The 18157-nt window shown below is 36.6% G+C and overlaps 1 protein-coding gene and 1 long non-coding RNA gene across 2 annotated transcripts in view; both read right to left on the bottom strand.

Moving 5' to 3' along the window:
• The window catches only part of LOC133843580 (neurogenic protein mastermind), a 98749-nt gene extending 80897 nt beyond the window's left edge, over window positions 1-17852 (bottom strand). The window contains exons 1-2 of the mRNA XM_062277196.1: window positions 17698-17852; window positions 16811-16945 (exon numbers count right to left, since the gene is read on the bottom strand). The gene's annotated coding sequence lies outside the window, so the exon portion shown is untranslated. The remainder of the gene's footprint in view (window positions 1-16810; window positions 16946-17697) is intronic.
• Window positions 7907-9979, bottom strand: LOC133845273 (uncharacterized). Its single transcript, XR_009894720.1, has 2 exons — window positions 9082-9979; window positions 7907-9020 (listed from the first exon to the last, which is right to left on the bottom strand). It is a non-coding gene; the product is annotated as an uncharacterized LOC133845273 (long non-coding RNA).
• Window positions 17853-18157: the final 305 nt, after the last annotated feature.

The raw sequence follows: 18157 nt of genomic DNA, 5'->3' as shown, positions 1-18157 counted from the left end.
AAACCGGTTCAAACAACAACAGCAAAAAAGCATAAAGAAACTAGCGCAAAAAGTAGAAAAAAGAGTGGCAAAAGTGGCCACCACTTGGACCACTTGACGGCTTGGACTTATTTCGCTGTTTCTGTCGATGTGGTTGTTGTTGTTATTGTTTGTAGTTGTAATTGTGGATGTCGTCTCCATCAACATCGTGTTGTCGCGCCTCCCGTTTTCTGGGCTCCCTTCTTCGCTCAGGCGCCCAGCAGCAAATAAACAACGCTCCAACTTATTATTCCCGATTATGTTATTTAGCTTTATTGTTTACATTTAATACAACAATTACTGCATCTCACAATCAGACTTAAATAACGGTAAATTTCTCATAAAACTAATTCCAGCTCATGAACAACTTATCTAAACTCAGTTCTCTTTAACTTACTTTGAGAATTGGTTAAAGAAGTTCAAGTTAAACAAAGTTTGACTTTAAGAAGTTAAATAATGATAATTAAAAGAGTTAATTAATTTATATTATTAATTTTTATAATTACATCAGATTATAATCGAAAGCGACATTAATTCCAATCTCTTAACGAACTTGCGATATTAAAAAGAATTGCCAGCATAATTAAGTGTATTTTTTGTATTATCTTTTAGTATATCCAATCTATTGAGTTTCGTAATCAGAAGTTTACTATCCACCTTATATATAGTTTCAATATTGTTGCTCAATGATGAAAAAAAACTCGTTGGCCATAAAAATGTTCTACTCTTTAATTAGTGAGCGAAACACCTACTAATTGTGCTTATTTAATTTGCATTCAAATGCATTCAAGTTAAGTCATACTGCGAATGTTTAGCTAGGGCTCAGGGTTATCAGCTCAAAAAAAATGCAATGAGATTAAAAGAATTGTAAACTGATTATACGACAAGTAAAACTATCAATATTATTGAAATTGGGAAGTGAATTTAGAAATATAATTTGAAACTCTTCTAAATATCAACAGTTTGAGTAATAATAATAATATACATCAAATGATATATGAAATACGGTAGCGAAATTAATAAGTAACTATTTTATTTGTTGCACTTTATGAATAAAAAGTGGAATAAGTTTAGAGGTAAGAGCAGAAATAATTTGAAGAGTGTTATTACCTAACACTATTAGAACTGTTTACAAAGTCCCAATAAGTGGGGGAAATTGAAACGTTTGTTAATCTTAATCCACGACTAATATGAAGAAGAGAAAACTAATTAAAAACAACATAAATTACTATTGAATAAAATATGAAATGAATTTATTGAAATTATAGGCACAAAATGATTTGTTAGTTATGTGTTTTCAAAGGAAATAAAAAAACCAGATGAAATTTAAGTTTATAAATGAGCTGCAATAAACTTTAATAATGTGTGAATTAAGATCAACGAAGAACCAGTTATGTTGAAAACTATTACAATTTACGATAGTTCTGTTTAAGAACAGAAGTAATCTCTAATAAGTGTTGTTAACCAACACTACTTGAACTGTTTACAAAATGCCTAAAAGCAGCTGTAATCGAAACGATCTATGACTTCGAAGGGGGAAGGAAGACGAAGAAACTATCTAAAAATAACAATATTATGAGCTGACTATTAACTAAATATTTTATTCTAATTATTAGCACTAAATGATTTGCTAGACAAATTGTATCGAAGGAAGTATAAAAGCTGATGAAATTTAAGCTTAAAACTGAGCTTCACTAAACTTTAATAAAATATGAATTAAGAATTCCAAAAAAAAACTGTAAACTATTACCATTTATGGTTATAAGAGTACGAGTAATTCCAAAAGAGTGTTGTTAACCAACACTACTTGAATTGTTTACAAAGTGCCATTAAGCAGCTGTAATCGAAACGTTTGATGACCTCAACCCATTGTTGGAGGGAAGGGGGAACTATCCAAAAATAACAATAATTCGAACTGATGTAGTGTCATTTCATTATTGTTCAGAAATAGAAAATTAATTAAAGTTAACTGAGTCCTTCTGCGAGTGCGAGTCAGGCTCAGTCTTATGCGAGCATTTACTTTATTATTATCCCTTTTTTTCGGGGAAAAGTCACCCCTGTGTGTGCCAGTGGTGTGTGAGAGTATGTATCTGTGTATGTGTATGTGTATGTATCTGTATCTGTAGCTCGCGCTTGTGCGCGCCTTTCGGGTAGATACAAACACTGCACCGAGTGGTTGGCCGTAATAAAATGTTGTACAACATGCGTTAAATGGCGCAGCTGCGCCTACCCGGGTCGCATCACGGCAAAATGCGACCATTGGGTGGCAGCAACAGCAACAGCAGCAGCAGCAGCAGCAATGAGCAGCGGAAGAAGCCCAAGAAGTTGCAGCCACAAAGCAACAACAGAGATCGAACACACATTCGAAGTTTTGCGCTCTGTTGAGTCCAAGTCCAGGCTGCAACCAAACTGGGGGAGGTTCAACTCGACGAAGGCGATTGTCATTTGAGCGTCCAGCAGAGAAGTGGCAACAACAACAACAACAACAGCAATCCAATAACAACAACCATATCCGCAAAATAGACTTAACGAATGACCATGACACCAAACGGACCACATGCACATTCATTTTGAAGGGTTTACGAATGGGTTGCAAAATACATACAAATACAACATACAAAATACAAATGCTAATATAACTTGGCCATTGGCATGCCATTCAAATTCACTCGGGGGCTAGGCCGAAACTGCTGATAAATACTTCAGTATCAACACAATTGTGACGGCTTTTAACTTTAGGAATGTCTAAATGGACTCGTTGAAAGTGAAATGTGTTTGTCAGTAAAGGGCTAAGGAACTCTCGTACATCACTGAGCACATGATATTGCAACGAAGTGAGTTCATTTACTAAGGATTCTTTTCTTATTTTCGAAGCACTCTGAAAATTCGAATAAGTTAAAATTGAAAGTTTCCACTTTATACACTTTTCACTGTCGTTTAAAACCTCGAATAAATTCTTTTATATAATGTTATTCATCATTTACTACAGACTTTTTAGAGGACTAGCTTTCACAGCTTACAAAGAGAATGTATATAAAACCTATTAATTGAAAAGTCAAAACCAGAAAGAAAAGCTACAATCGAGTCTTTTCGAATTCGCGTCCCATTTATAATAAAAGTGCAGTATTATCATTCATATCAGAAAAAATGCTTCAATATACCAAATGCTAATTTTGTGTTATCGATATACTACTAAATGCTAAATATACCAAATGACAACCAAAGCCATTAATTAATAATATACCATTTGTTGAAAACAATGTTATTTTACGTTATAATTTTTAAGAAAGATGTCTTTCATAATTCTTCCTTATTTTTTTTTATTTATTTTTTTTTTTTGATAAATACACTTTTAATAATTTTGTTCATTCACTTCATTTGCGGTTCACATCTAAGACACGTTATTTGTATATACAGATTAATTGTATTCTTAATGAATTAAACTCATCAGTTAAAGTCTAAACCTAGATCTTAGATACTAAATGCAAAGAACTTTAAAGTTCTATTGCGCAAATTAATGAGCTCAATGCTGAAATTAGTTGTGCGAACAAGATAAGCTGATAAATGTTAATAAAAATAAAAAGCGAGTCTGAAGTGAAAGTGTAAATTGGTATCGCAGAACTCTGCGATTATTGCGGATATTAGACACATAAACCTTTGAAACCTTAGTTATATTCTAGCTGGTTTTCTTTTGTCTTTATTTTTGTTAATTTTAATTTTTATGTGTGTGGTTTGAACAATTAAAAACAACAATAGTAATAACAACAGTGTCATAAGTTAGCAAGTTGTTGAGGCGACATTCGCAGCTTGTTGTTGCCATGCTACGGCATTATTGTTGTTGTTGTTCGGCGTCGAAGTCGACGTCACGTGTAGCTCATAAATATTTAAACGAACGCAGCCGGATGGCGGGGGAAAGGCGAATGGGGAACGAGGAACGGGGCGGAGGTGGGTGTGGGGAAAGGGTCGGTTGGACCGGACCCCGCCGTTGGATTTTATAGTTTTTCGCGTTCTGTGTGTTAATTTAGCAAAAAGCATTGCGAAATGACTCGCAATTTTAGACTTCATTACAAGCGCTTCGGGGTGGAACTGGAACTGCGACGGAGACAGTGAGAGCGACAGCAACAACAACAACAACAACAACAGAGACAGCAACAACAACAGCGACAGCGACTGAGCTTGAGTTCGAGTGTGGAAGCGAAGCTGTAACTGGATCTCGGTACTGGGCAATGAAATGGAAATGGATTTGTGGATAAAGCATAATGCAACAGCACCGCAGAAACTTTTCAATTGCTCACAGGATACGACAGAATCAGGCAAAAGGAACCAAACACACACACACACACACACACACACAGAGAGACCGTAATCTAAGTGAGAGTAAGATGATGATGATGAGGAGGGGAGGAAGAAAGAGAGTTTTGCACAATGTGGGACACCTGCCTCCGAGTGAGGCATATTTACATGCATACATAAAAGCAGATTCAGATACACACACACACACACACACACACACACACACATGCTCGTTCGTCTCTGTCTAAGGACTGTCTGAAAGTATCTCGGGTCTCGTCCTTTTTTAGCATACTAAAACCGGATTCTCTGGAGAAGTTTATGGAAATTTCTATGCTAAAAACTGACAACAATTACTGTGATTGATCGCATATTCGTTTGCTATTGTTGAGTGTGCAAACTTTGTTGAATTTCTCATATTCTATGATAATTATGCATTTATTTAAATAAATGTTGGCGTGTTTTAAAACATTCTAAACTGCTAGCATAGGTGTATTAGGTCAGCATTATTGATGAACAGCTAAGAAAGAAAGAAATTCGAGTATGATCAAACAAAAGCAAAATGAAATACCGAAAATATACAGATATGTACACATATACCAAATACTGTATTTGGTATATCTATATGTTACGTTCCAAATGTACCACAAAGCTCAAAATATACTAGATTGCCACGTTTTTAAGAATACATTATTTCCTTAATAACTTCAAAGATTATTATCTGATAGTATTTGTATATCCATAATGTACATAAATACATACGCACATATGAGATACAAACAAAAGTCAAAGTTTAAATTTCAATGTTTTATTGATTACAAGGAGTAACTAAATAAAATTAAAAATTAAATTTGTTCATAGAAAAAAAAACATAAAAAAACTTTAATTATTAGCCTCTCCTCATTTTTAAGATTGCTAATATTCTCTACTTATTGAACTGAATGGTGTCTATCATGATTGTGATCCAATTTCATGAGAAATGAAACCATTTTTGAATTCGTGGAAATGCTTATGAAATAGTTTCCTAATAATTTCAGAACTCTAGCAGCTCATACTAAAAGTGGAATTGAAAGATAATAAAATAAGATTTTAATCATATCGATTCGTAATATTTGACATTTATAAAAGCTGTGAATGGTGTCTGGACTAAGTCGTAGCCAATTATACACATCATAATTGTATAGTGCTAATCAGCTCTAATTATATAAAAATATTTGTAGTTATCTATGAGCGAGTGTTTCTCTATCAAATGTCTCGTGCCACATACGATTCCCCTCTCGGCTCATTTCATTTGACTGTTGTCGTTAATATAGTTTGCTGTCGATTGTTGTTGTTGTTGCTTTTGTTTTTATGGATCCAAAACTTGATTAACATTAATTAATCCATGCTACGAGTCGCGTTTATTTGTACAAATGACTAAACGAGGCGATTGAATGACAGCCTCGACTCGTCTCGTCTCGTCTCTGCTCCTCTATCTGCGGCAGCTTGCCGGAAATGCTCACACACTCACAGAATTGTGATACACACTCACACACACATAGATACATTTGTATTTATGGATGTATGTAGTCGCTACACCCATGGCTATGTTTGACCCAGTAATTTACGCATGTTTAGCAGCAAAAGGCAGTTAATAAAGCTAATTAATGGACTGCAGCAGCAGCAGCAGCAGCGGCTGCAGCAGCTCATCATCATTGAGCATTGACTGCAGAATGTATCTGAGAAATGCATTTAGACTGCAGAGTATCTTATTTGCCGCTTAAGTTGCCGCAAACGGGCCTAGGTGCCCAGGGCCAACCTGTTTGTTGTTTTGTTTGTGTACACAACAAAAGCAATTTCATGGAAAATATTTTTAGTAGTTGTAGCAGCAGAGAGAAAATTAAACGCTGCCCAAGACGACGGCCACAAATGAAGCGAACAAACGACCAAATGACCGAAACCCGCCCGCTTCAGCCATCAACCATCCAACCACTAGCCGCATAATGCACGAAAAAAAAGACAACAACAGCAACAGCAAAAATAAGAAGAAGCCGCACAAAACGCGTTGAGCGACAGCCACAACAACACAACAACGACGACGACGACAACAACTACAATAACATAGCAAACGCATTCTGAGCGCAGCGTGGGAGTCTGTTAACAGTTGTACAACACACAAAGTAATGCGACGCTCTATCTCTGCTAAGCTCTCTCTCTCTCTCTTTCACGCTCTCCCACTCACACACACACACGCACGCAGGCTCTCTCAAATGTGCTCTCTTAGCGACTGTTGCGCTGGCACGTAACAACATCCCTGCAGATGCGTCACACGTTGTCAGCTACTACAACGCCGTCGACGTCGTCGTCGTCGTTGTCGTCGGTGGCGACGGCGGCAGCAGCAACGGCTGCTGCTTTTTTGTCACAGGTCGTTGCACTGCCGATACCCGTACACTCACACACACATGCAGAGATCGGAGAGTTCTGCCCGTGTGCAGTGACACATGCAGGCCACGACGCGACGTCGACGTCGACTGCACATGGACGATGGACGTTGGCCGATGGACGATGAGCGCGCGCTCATTGCCCATCAGGAACATTGTTGCTGTGCTTCTGCTTGTGCTCTCTCAGTCTTCTCTCTCACCCATTGCACACGGCGTGCATGTGTGTATGGCAACTGACGACTACCGGCTGACCGGCTCCGGCTTCCCTATGCAGATATTTATTTTGTTTTGCCCTCTCTCGCACTCGCTCTCAGCCTTAGTGCGACGTTCTCCTTGTCACACTCAAGGAAGTCCCCCTCTCCCTTTCGCCCTTTATATCTGTCTAAGTAACCGTAACATGTTTATGCTACGCTAAAACCAACATACACGGAATAAAGTAATTCCCATTAGCAAATGCTACTGTCATGTCTATCAACAGTCAGTCCCTATAAGCATCTACAGTTATTAAAACTATAAAACTCGTTCATTTACAGCATGCATTACTAGGCATTCATAAATTTTAGCAATATGCTGTAAATAAAATGTTAAGTCTAGAAGCTCTCTGAGCAACATCTTCAGAATGTTAATTCCCTAAGTAACAGAACGTTTCCTTAACGTAATTCTACAATTGAGATTAATGTAAGCAGAAGCATAGCAAATACAGCAAAGGTGCTAACAGAAATCGCTTTTCGATTCATTTTAACAAAAAAGCTAATTTTTGAGTTATTAAAGAAACAGAAAATATATTATAGTTTAAAAAACAAATTTCACGTGAAAGATTTAAAAAATGTATCGAATATCCTTGTTTATTTGCCATAAATTAAAAATCTGAATTATGATTTTTGTTTACATTTTACAGGAAACATTTTGTAGATTAAAACCAAGTTTCTCATAAAAGATCGCATATCTTTTTCTAGTTTCCTGTTCATAGGGTATTTTTTAATTAACTTTTAACTGCGCATTCAATGTGAAAATTTGACTATGAACTTTCAACCTTAAACTATAAACGAGCACACAAAGATGTTGTGCAAATTTTGAGATCTCCTATAAATGTTTTCACAAGCCAACAATCTTATATTCAAATATGTAGCCCAAGCAAATATGTTCAGTTTTTTATCTAAATCATATACATATTTGAGTTTATTTTTCAATGCTAGAAAAATTGTAGTAGAGGCGAAAGACAAGGAATATGGCATGGGATTGGGATCATAGGATTAAATTTTGGGACCATTAAAATTTGTTATGCGTCAAGTGCGCAGACATCCTGATGTCTTCTTGACTCACCAATTTGCCATTTGCATTTAATAAATACATAAAAATGCCCAATTAAAACAAACGATGAGTGGAATCAGTTGGTTGAGTTACGGTACGGTTTCTGGTATTTTTGGAGCGCGCCAAACCAAATTCAAGTGCTGCAATCCAAACACAACAACAAGCAACAGCAACAGCAACAGGAGGAGAACACGAAAATATGCTCGAGTGGCGCGGCGAGCATAAAAATTTGTATATCTGTATCTCACAACATAAAAGAAAAGCGTTCAAATGAACTTTTCGTATACCCAGCACCCTTCAGAGCTTCACAAAACGGGTATATCAGTTATTGTTGAATACAAGTCTTTAGTCAGAAATCTTTATCTCTTTATATATTTCTTAAATGTATTGCACTTTGTTTTAAAATAGTTGAATTGTGGATAATATTTTTAAAAGACAAAATATGTTTTAATATCAATAGTACAATAATTATTATGTTTAATTATTGATTTGGTGTTAAACTTCTTATTAAGAATCTACCAAATAATAAATTCTCATTATAAGATAATATTTTGAAATAATTATAATCACTAAGAACTAAAAACATTTAGTTGGATTTTTAAGTTGAGCATGTCGATTTTTCCTAACCTTTTTCTCGAATTTAGTTACAGGGTATTTGCCTAATCGAGGCACTTTGGTGACTTTAAGCGTTCTTACTTGTTTTGTTTCGTATTTTTTGTTGTACGTGGCACAAGTGCGGTCGCATGCTTAAGCACACACACACACACAGACACACACTAATACACACACAGAGACTACACTAGCCGTGCACAGTCAGAAACGTGTTGAGTGGCCCCACCAAACAAGTCGCTTTGTCTTCGTCTTCCTCTCTCCTCTATCTCTATTGCTCTCTCGGTCACGCTTTCTGTTTCTCTCTCTCTTCCTCGCTCGTGCATATTCTCTATCTTTCTCGAATCTCTGGTGGGCTCTAGCAACTCTTCGCTATCTTTGCAAAAAAACAAAAATGAGAAAAACATTTGTAACTCAGCTTGGGTCAGCTCACGTTCAATGCTGAAAAAGCTCCCAATCCCTCCCAGTATTCAGCCCTCGTTCCAGGGCAACAACAATGACAACAACAACATCCTTGGTCACTTTGTTTTCCATGCAATTTGATTTACAAATGCCCAACAACAGCAACAAGAAGAACAGCTTGAACAATACAAAGGAGACATAGCTATGAAAAGGATATCATCGGTGAAAAGGATGAGCCCATCAGCGGGATTGAGCAATGATTGAATGATGATACTTAATTCCAAGTTGAAAATTGAAATTTTAAGTTTTGCGGCAACTCTGTAAAATGATTAATGCACCGCCAACGTGCGTACAATGATTGATTAATTAACGTTGACAACCAAAAAAGGAGTAAAAAGCGCCGACAAACACACGCACACACACACGCACACTCATACTCATAGCGTTGCAGTTGTTGTTATTTATTTGTTGTCCAGTTTCGGGGCGACTTTTATAAATTGACTCCCATTTTGTGTGTTGCAGTCTGTTTTTCCCACATCTTCGACTTGTTGTTGTAGCTGCTGTAGTTTTTTTTTTATATTTCGTTTTTTGTTTTTGTTTTTGTTTTACCCTACAATCGTTTTCCAACGAAATGTGTCATGAGGTGTGCGAGCGTGTGTGTGTGTGTGGCCTTGATTGATTTCGACAGATTTTTGAGGCATAAAAAAGATATTTTCCTGCTCTGTGCTAAACTGGAAACTGTGTGGAAAAGGTGTGTACGCAATTAATTTAGCTGACATTTCCAAGTTATCAAAATGGTTATCTAATAAATTGATGTTATAACTCCTTGAAGCTACATTCATTCAAACATTTCCTAAAACTATCGTAGAAGAAACGTCGCAAAGCAATCCATCGACTATGGGAGACCAAGCACTTAAGTTTAGCTTGGAGTGTTATGCTATCCCTATACTTTCATTTTAAATATTTTATAAGGTTATAATAAAATAATACAAGGTTATAATAAAATAATACTGAATGTGTTTTTTACTAAATAAGTTCTTTCGTTCATTTTTGATCAGTGAACTAGTTTGCTTTATTTGTTCTTACGATTTTGCTTCCAGTTAGTTTGCTTATTAAATTTTGTTGTTTATGGTTTAGTTTTGTCATGTTTTCAATATATTATTTATTTAAGAAAATTAATTTTGAAGCACATTCATTCATTCAAGCAACAACAACTTCGAACATTTCCATAATTGATGTATTTATATGTTTTTAATATGTAACAATTTATTTGTTAAAACATAAGTATTATATTTGAAATTCAACAAGTCGCAATAGCGATTGTAAAACAATGAAGAAGAAGAAACTATAGTGAACAACCAAACAAGAAGTAACTGTGTAGCTAAATTGAACTGGACAAAAAAGAACATTGAAGATGAACTTAGTCAGTTCGTTCATTAAAGTGAACTACCCAACGATACTTTACACTTGCACTCATCGACAAACCAAATACAGCACGAACAAACCCAGTCCATGTTATTTGTTAAAACATAAGAATTTTATTTGAGTTAACTCTCTCAAAAATGGAATAAATGGAATAAATTGGAATATAGTAAACGAAATTCAACAAAAAGAATCAGGAGTCTAAAACAATGAAGAGAAAGGAACTAAAGTTCCAAGTGAACAACTGAATACAAACTAACTGTGGAACTAAATTGAACTGAACAAAAAAGAACTTTAAATAACATTGAACTTATTCAGTTCGTTCATTACAGTGAACTATCCAACAATATTTGTAGACAATTCCCCTCTCGACAAACCAAATAGAACACGAAACATTTGAGCTACTGGGTCTAACAAAATAAGTACACGTTATTTGTTAAAACATAAGAATTGTATTTGAGTGAACTCTCACAAAAATGGAATATAGTAAACGAAATTCATCAAACAGAAAGAGTTTAAAATAATGAAAAAGATGGAACTAAAGTTCCAACTGAACAAAAACTAACTGTGGAACTAAATTGAACTGAACAAAATAGAACATTGAACACTGAACTCATTCAATTCGTTCATTAAAGTGAACTACCCAACAATATGTTAGACTCGTCGACAAACCAAATAGAGCACGAAACATTTGAGCTACTGGGTCTAACAAAACCACTGCACTCAAGAAAAGTTTGACTTTTGCTTTGAAATAGTTCAGATTGCTTTGAGAAGCAAATTAAATAGTTATTCTGCTCAAGAAGCATTTATGCACGTATTAAATTGAGAGCAAAAAAGTTGACTGCTTAAAACGAAGCAAAAGAGAAAACATATTGAATGCATCTCGACTGTATTGTTTTCCGTTTAGATCAACAAACCTACATTAGGCATCGAAGGGTTCTAATGGCAACTAAAATGGTATTGATGCATATGCAAATTCGAATCAGTTGCCAATTTGGTCACCCCATGCATATTCATAGAGACTTGCAGATTGATTGCAAGAGTCGCCTCCACTTCCACCTCCACCGAGCAACGACCTCCGACTCCCCCGCTCCAAATTCCACAGCACCCGGGCTCAGAGACAATGGGCGGCCATTCATCTTTACGTAATTTCAATAAAAAGATAAAGAAAAAAAATGTTTGCTTGAAACAAAGCAGAAAAGTGAAAGTCTAACTGGCGCAGGTCGAGGGAGAGAGAGATATAGGTAGACTTATAAACTATACGGAAAGTCCCTAACCGAAAAGCAAAAAAAAATCAAAGATAATTACTATGCATCTGCAAAAGCAAGCAAAGCCAATAGCAACAACAGTAACATCGACAACAACAACAACAACAACAGTCGTCTCTTTGGCATGCCATAAAATTAATGAATGAATATAAAAATCTTGAACGTATTCCCCCCGCCCCCGCCCTCACCAATCACCGTCTATCTACCAAAAATGTATCTGAACTTTGGCTACAATTGTTGTCAGTCGTTGCCTTAAACCAGTTTCTTGTTTAACTTTATCGAGCCAATTTCAAATCAATAAAATACAAAATGTGCAGGAAATTCGATTTAACAGAACTTTGTCGTCGATATTTGCCAAAAAATTTAAATAACATTTATATGAAATGGCATTGAAAAAGATTTGACCAAGCTGTCAAATACACTTTCTTCACATTTGTCTTAAATCCTGAATCTAATATAATTTCTTTATATATGTATTTACTTGTTGATCATAATCAATATTTCAACTTTGACCTTGATTTAAACAAGTTTTGTGATCATTTTGCAATACTAGCAAATCATTATTATTACTCTACAGAATACGAATGAGAACAGAACAGCTGTAGAAACAAGATTGCCCTCGTTTAGAGAGCGTATTATAATTATTATTATTAAGAGATCTTTCGAATGTTCCCACGCTAAGATAATTGCCAATATCAACTCAGCATTTCACTTAATGCTATCTATTATTTTAAGAGGCAAACACGAGTTATAAATATACTATATGTTATGCATAGTATATGTGAACTTTTCTCGTAATCCTGACACTTTCGTGTCTGGCTCATTTGGGCGCACCTTGACAGGCCTTGGACCATTGCACAGTTAACGGGCCATGCAAAAAAAAACCAAAATTAATATGTATGCCCACATATAAGATATATATGAATGTATCTGTTTGTATGGTACAGACATATCTCATCAGCTACAAATGTATCTGACAGATACGCGTGCCGTCGCCACAGTTGCCATCGTTGTCGTCTTGATGTGTGTTTCTAAATCGTTTCTCAAATCTTCTAAGATATAACACACAGAGCACAACACACACACACACACTCATACAGACACACACACACACACACACACACACACACTCAGAGCACTAAGAGCAAGCGAGTTTCTTTATGTTGTACGTCGTCTATCTATACATCGCATTGAAGGTACGTTCGCTGTACGTACAAAATACATGCATACATGCTCGGTAAATGTATGTGTATATAGTATACAATTCGTATGTTTATATATTTCTACATATAAATGTATGTCTGTGCGCCCAACTGATTTATATTAACCGAAAAAATGTACAGAGCAAACGCTGCTGTTGTTGTTGCTGTTGCTGCTTCTGCTGCTGTTGCTGCTGCTGACGCTGGCGTCGGCGCAACGCACGTTTGATGTTGTAGATACTTTTGTTGTTGTTGTTGCTGTTGTTGTTGTTGCTGTTGTTGCTGGCCAACCAAGTGCGAGTGTATCTCGGGCCTCGACAACGACGGCGACGACGCCACTCAGCACGTTCATTATGGCATTTTGTCAGATACAAAATTCAGATTCTCGGGCGCTTGCTTGTGTACGTATGTGTGTGAGTATCTGTGTGAGTGCTTGTGTGTGCTGCTTGGTGCGGCTGCTGCTGCTGTTGCTGCTGCTGTGGTTTGTTGCGCGATAAGCATACGGATATGTCAGTTAATTATTTGTTTATATTTTTCCTTTTATACTTTTTTCGCTGTCTTTTTTATTCATTTCATTTTATACATGTGGTTGTATGTGTAACTGAGTGCTATATACATACACATTATGTATAGTAGTGTGCACTAATACTACTCGTGTATGTAAATGTAAGTACATAACATCAATTTGTCGCCTTTGAGTTGGGGCATGCACGACTGCAGCATACTGCATTTTTTTTCATTGATAAGCTAAATTCAAAGCTTTAACTTGACTTTTATCTACAGCAGAAGCAATCAAATTAATAAATGTACACTAAAGGAACTTTGAAATTCAATCAATCAACTCTTTTTAGGGTATTAACTTATGGTATATTTAATCTACTACAAGTTGCTCAATATCTGACTACTATAGATTGTAAGTAAAAGTTTATGTATTTAAAACGTGTTAGGAATATCACTAGATAACAGAGTTGTTTAGTTTACTATTTGAAGTGCATATTATATAAATTACCCACTAAAAATACTTTTATCTATATAACCAAAGCATATAATTTTCTTTATTGCCCAACTTGCTTAAATTATTTAATTTACTATTATTATATGTATATTCAAAAGTATAGTTATAAACTATAAAGTAATTACAACACTTTGTATTGTCATGTTTAAACTTTAATTTAGTTTTCTCTTTTCGTATTAAGATGTAAAAAGTAAATGCTTAATTTTTCCTACTAAGAAATCGTACATTATTTTGTTGTTGCTTGAAATTTGTAATATTGTGAAATTAAAATCTCATTCATGTAATTAAAATCTCATTTGTTAAGTTTCTTTTGCCTTTATTCTAATAAAGTGATCCAATTATATGAATCTGAAATTGTTAAACAGCTATGAAAGACTGAACCGTACTGTTAATTGCACGTTATTCAAATTCTTTAAACAAATTAGTGAATATCTCTGTTAAGTGAATTCTGTTTCAACAGAGAAATGGAGAATAATTCACATAATTTCAATATGCTTTAACAAAAGAACTCCCACGAGATATTTCTCATATTGTTGTGGCTGTTGCAGATGTGCGCTGCAAGTGCAGCTGCAACTGTTGCCGCTGTCGCTGTGGCAGCAACGAAACAGGCAACTAGAAAGAAAGCGCAAGCAAAAGCTCCACAATTCACAGACACACGCACACACACACACACACACACACACACACACGCACACACTCACTCACAAAATGCAATACAACAAACAAAGTGAGGAAATTGACGATGACGAGACGATGGTTGTGATGACGATGACGATGATGATGATGACGATGTTGATGATAATGAAGAAAGCCGCAAACCGGTGCGGGGCAATTGTTGTCTCTACGCTTTTGACTTTCGTGCAAAATTCGAGTGTGCAACATGCAAGCCATCGACTAGTTGCAAGCAGCTGAGCGCCTGTTACACAGCGAAAGCCAAACACCTGGAATGGGAATGGGGCAAACACATTTTCGGGATAGCCGGAACCAGAAGCAGGCATCAAACTGCAGACGCCCGACACGAATGGACACGAACGAACCCGACGAGAGACGAGTCGAAATGAGACGAGACGAGAAGAGACTCGATCAGACAACGCAAGCAGCGTTTGTTTAAGGGCTGTCTTCGTTGTTGTTATGATTATTGAGGGGATGTTTCGTTGCGAGAGGGTTCACTGTCCCAAAACTGTGGGAGCAGCAGCAGCAGCCAAACAGCAGCAGCGAAGGCGAAGGCGGACAACCCAAAACGCAGCAGCAAAAAAAAAAAACAACAAAAAAAGCTTCGCTAAACCTGTTTGCTCGCCCAGCAGGCAGCAAGCAGCGGCAATCAGCAGCATTGACCTCAACTGAGTCAACGACAAAATATGCCAGTCGGGCCTCAGGGATCAGGCAATCGAAATAATGCAGAACATGGTGCGAAATATTTAATACAGAAATGCCTTGGCCCAAAGGCAGCCAGTTGTTGTTGTTGTTGTTGTTGCTGTTGTGGTTGCTCCTACAACATATTGTGGTTGCTGTTGCAACTGCAACTGAAACCTGTTTGAAGCGTTTCAACTATTTGCGCTGACTGCTCGCATCTCTTTCTGGGCCCACCTACATTTTGGGCTTAGACGTCTAAGCCTAAGCTGGGGACTATCTGTTGTCTTAATTGGGTCATTCACTTGCTTGACTAAACACACACACACTCACACACACACATACACTCACATTTTGAGCTACAGCAACTTCCGGTTCGTCAAGACGAAGCGAGCGAAAGAGATAGAGAGAGCCATAGAGCGAGTGAGAGAGCGCAACAGAGTTAGGTAGAAATAAACCAGTAAAAAAAAGGTAACAAGAAAGAGTACGAGCGAAGATCTGACAAACAGCATTGAATTGAAAATCAAAGTCTAAATCCGAAAACGAATTTAATTTTGAATTAACAACAAAGTGTAATTGACAAATATTTTAAATTACACTTCCCTTATCAAAGTCAATCAATCAAGTCAAATTTAATTTGCGATTAATCAGCATCTCTCTCTCTCTCTCTCTCACATGCTGTTTATCTCCCTTGAGAAAGGATCAACTCAGGACTGAGCAGACATCAACAATAGCATCATTCGATTCAAGAGCGAGCGATCACGAGAGAGAGAAAGAAGCAAAGTCAGCGACAACAGCAACGAAAAAAACAACACACACACAAGGCAAATAAAATGTTAACCTAACCGACGAAGCAGTAAAAACTCAACCAACAACTTTTCGAGTCAACGCAAATGCTGCCACAGTCTCTGCTCTGCTCTGCCCAAAGACGCTGCCAACAGCGGCAGCGGCAGCAGCACATCCATCATTCGTTGTGTGTGCAATGCGAGCTGAACTCTAAAGAAAATCCAGGCAATTGTTTCTAGAGAGTAACAAGAACAGCAACAACAAGAAACTGCAATCGCAGTTTTGCTAGCATGAAGCGAGGGTCACATCAAAAGTTGTTGAAATATTTGTTTGCTCTAGATGTTAAAAAATGCGAGCGCAATCTAAAAGTTTGCTATTAACACACACTATTGTAAACTAAAAATCAAGAACAAATTCCATTGCATTACAGCAACAGCCAAGAGATAAACGTTTTGATTTCCCCTCGCACTATTTCGATAATCCTATTGTTGTAGTTGGTAGAGTTCAGAGCTGCCCACCTAACTAAACTGGTCCGTGGCTTGATCTATTTTTAGGTTAGCCAAAGCTTAAAGCTTTCGCAAAAAGTTCCAAATCGAAGCGACAAATAACATAATAAGAAATGATTTCCAATGTCTCGTCCACCCACATAAGATGCATGTGTGGAAGCGAGACAGGAGAGGAGAGCAAAGGAGAGATGAAACATTCGATTTTGTCACTTACCAAGCATTAGCACGATTGGAAGTCGTTGGAAGATAACAGTGTTGTGTTTGTTATTGTTGCGCTATGATAATCCAATTTGATTTGATTTTCTTTAGTTTACCATTTCAATATAAGCGACGCGCACAAAAACTACAACTACAACTACTATTTATTAGATTGCAAACACGACTATAAAACAACAACAACAACAACAAGAGTAGCGCGGAAATCAGTTCAAAATTGCGACCGCGCTGCTGCTTTATATGCTACGTATGTGTGTGTAAAAATCAAAACAAAACACGACAAAAACACACACAAACACATATACAATCAGAGAGCGACGATTGAATTCGGAGAGCGTGAGCATAAGCAAACACAGAGAGAAAGAGAGATAGAAGGAGAGTAAACGAAGAGAGCAAAGCATTGAAGGAACAACAAAAAATTAAGACTGTGGATCATCGTAAAGTGTGGTTGGTATTGTTGCTGTTGTTGTTGTTATTTGGTGTTGTTACTATTATTATTGCTGTTGTTGCTTTAATGGTTGGCTTTTGTTTTGGCTGCTCGCCTGCAACATGTTGATGCACCCAAAACACACACGCACACACAGTCTCAAAAGCACACACACACTGACAAAGTTAACAGACTGTGGCCCTAACGGTAAATGCAAATATAACTCAAACAGCGTATAACTTAAGCTTGCAATATGTAAATATATCTTTTGTGTTGCATTTTAATTATAGTTGAATGAAACAGAAGCCATTGTGAATTGCATTTCCATTTTGTATTTGATTTTTGTTGTTTAACTATCGGCAGTTTTTATTCAAACTGAATGCGAAAGGACGCGCGCAAGGAATTTCGAAATGTTTGCAGGCTAATTTAATAGCTACAAGTACTTATTTATTGCTCACATTGATTTCTGTAATACACGTAAACGGAACACTGCCGCGCAATGTTATGTTTGTTTTATGTTCATTCGATTAACGTAAATATGCCCGAGAAACGCACGGAACACCAAAAATGTAATACAAAAACCGCGACATACTCCTCATACAACAGAAAAAAAAGCGGTACTGACGACAACCGTGACTGCCAAACAGTGTGGCCGCAAGTGGTATTTACAAATATGCCACATATGGACAAAATTATACCAAATATAATCCTTTCATATCGACTAGCTTGGCTACACTTTTATAAAAAACCAATTTTTTAACATCTTTTTACTTTCCATGTTTTGTTTTATTAAGCTTAATGAGGGGAAATTACTTTAAAACAATTAAAAAATAAAAACTTTTTAATTCAACAAATTAAATTAAAATTGGCCTTCTTCCTAAAATTTAAAAAATATACCAAAGGACGCGTAAGGTCATA

The sequence above is a fragment of the Drosophila sulfurigaster genome, chromosome 3, assembly GCF_023558435.1.
Source record: "Drosophila sulfurigaster albostrigata strain 15112-1811.04 chromosome 3, ASM2355843v2, whole genome shotgun sequence".
Classification (NCBI taxonomy): Eukaryota; Metazoa; Arthropoda; class Insecta; order Diptera; family Drosophilidae; genus Drosophila; species Drosophila sulfurigaster.
This window is presented reverse-complemented; position numbering and strand designations above follow the sequence as displayed.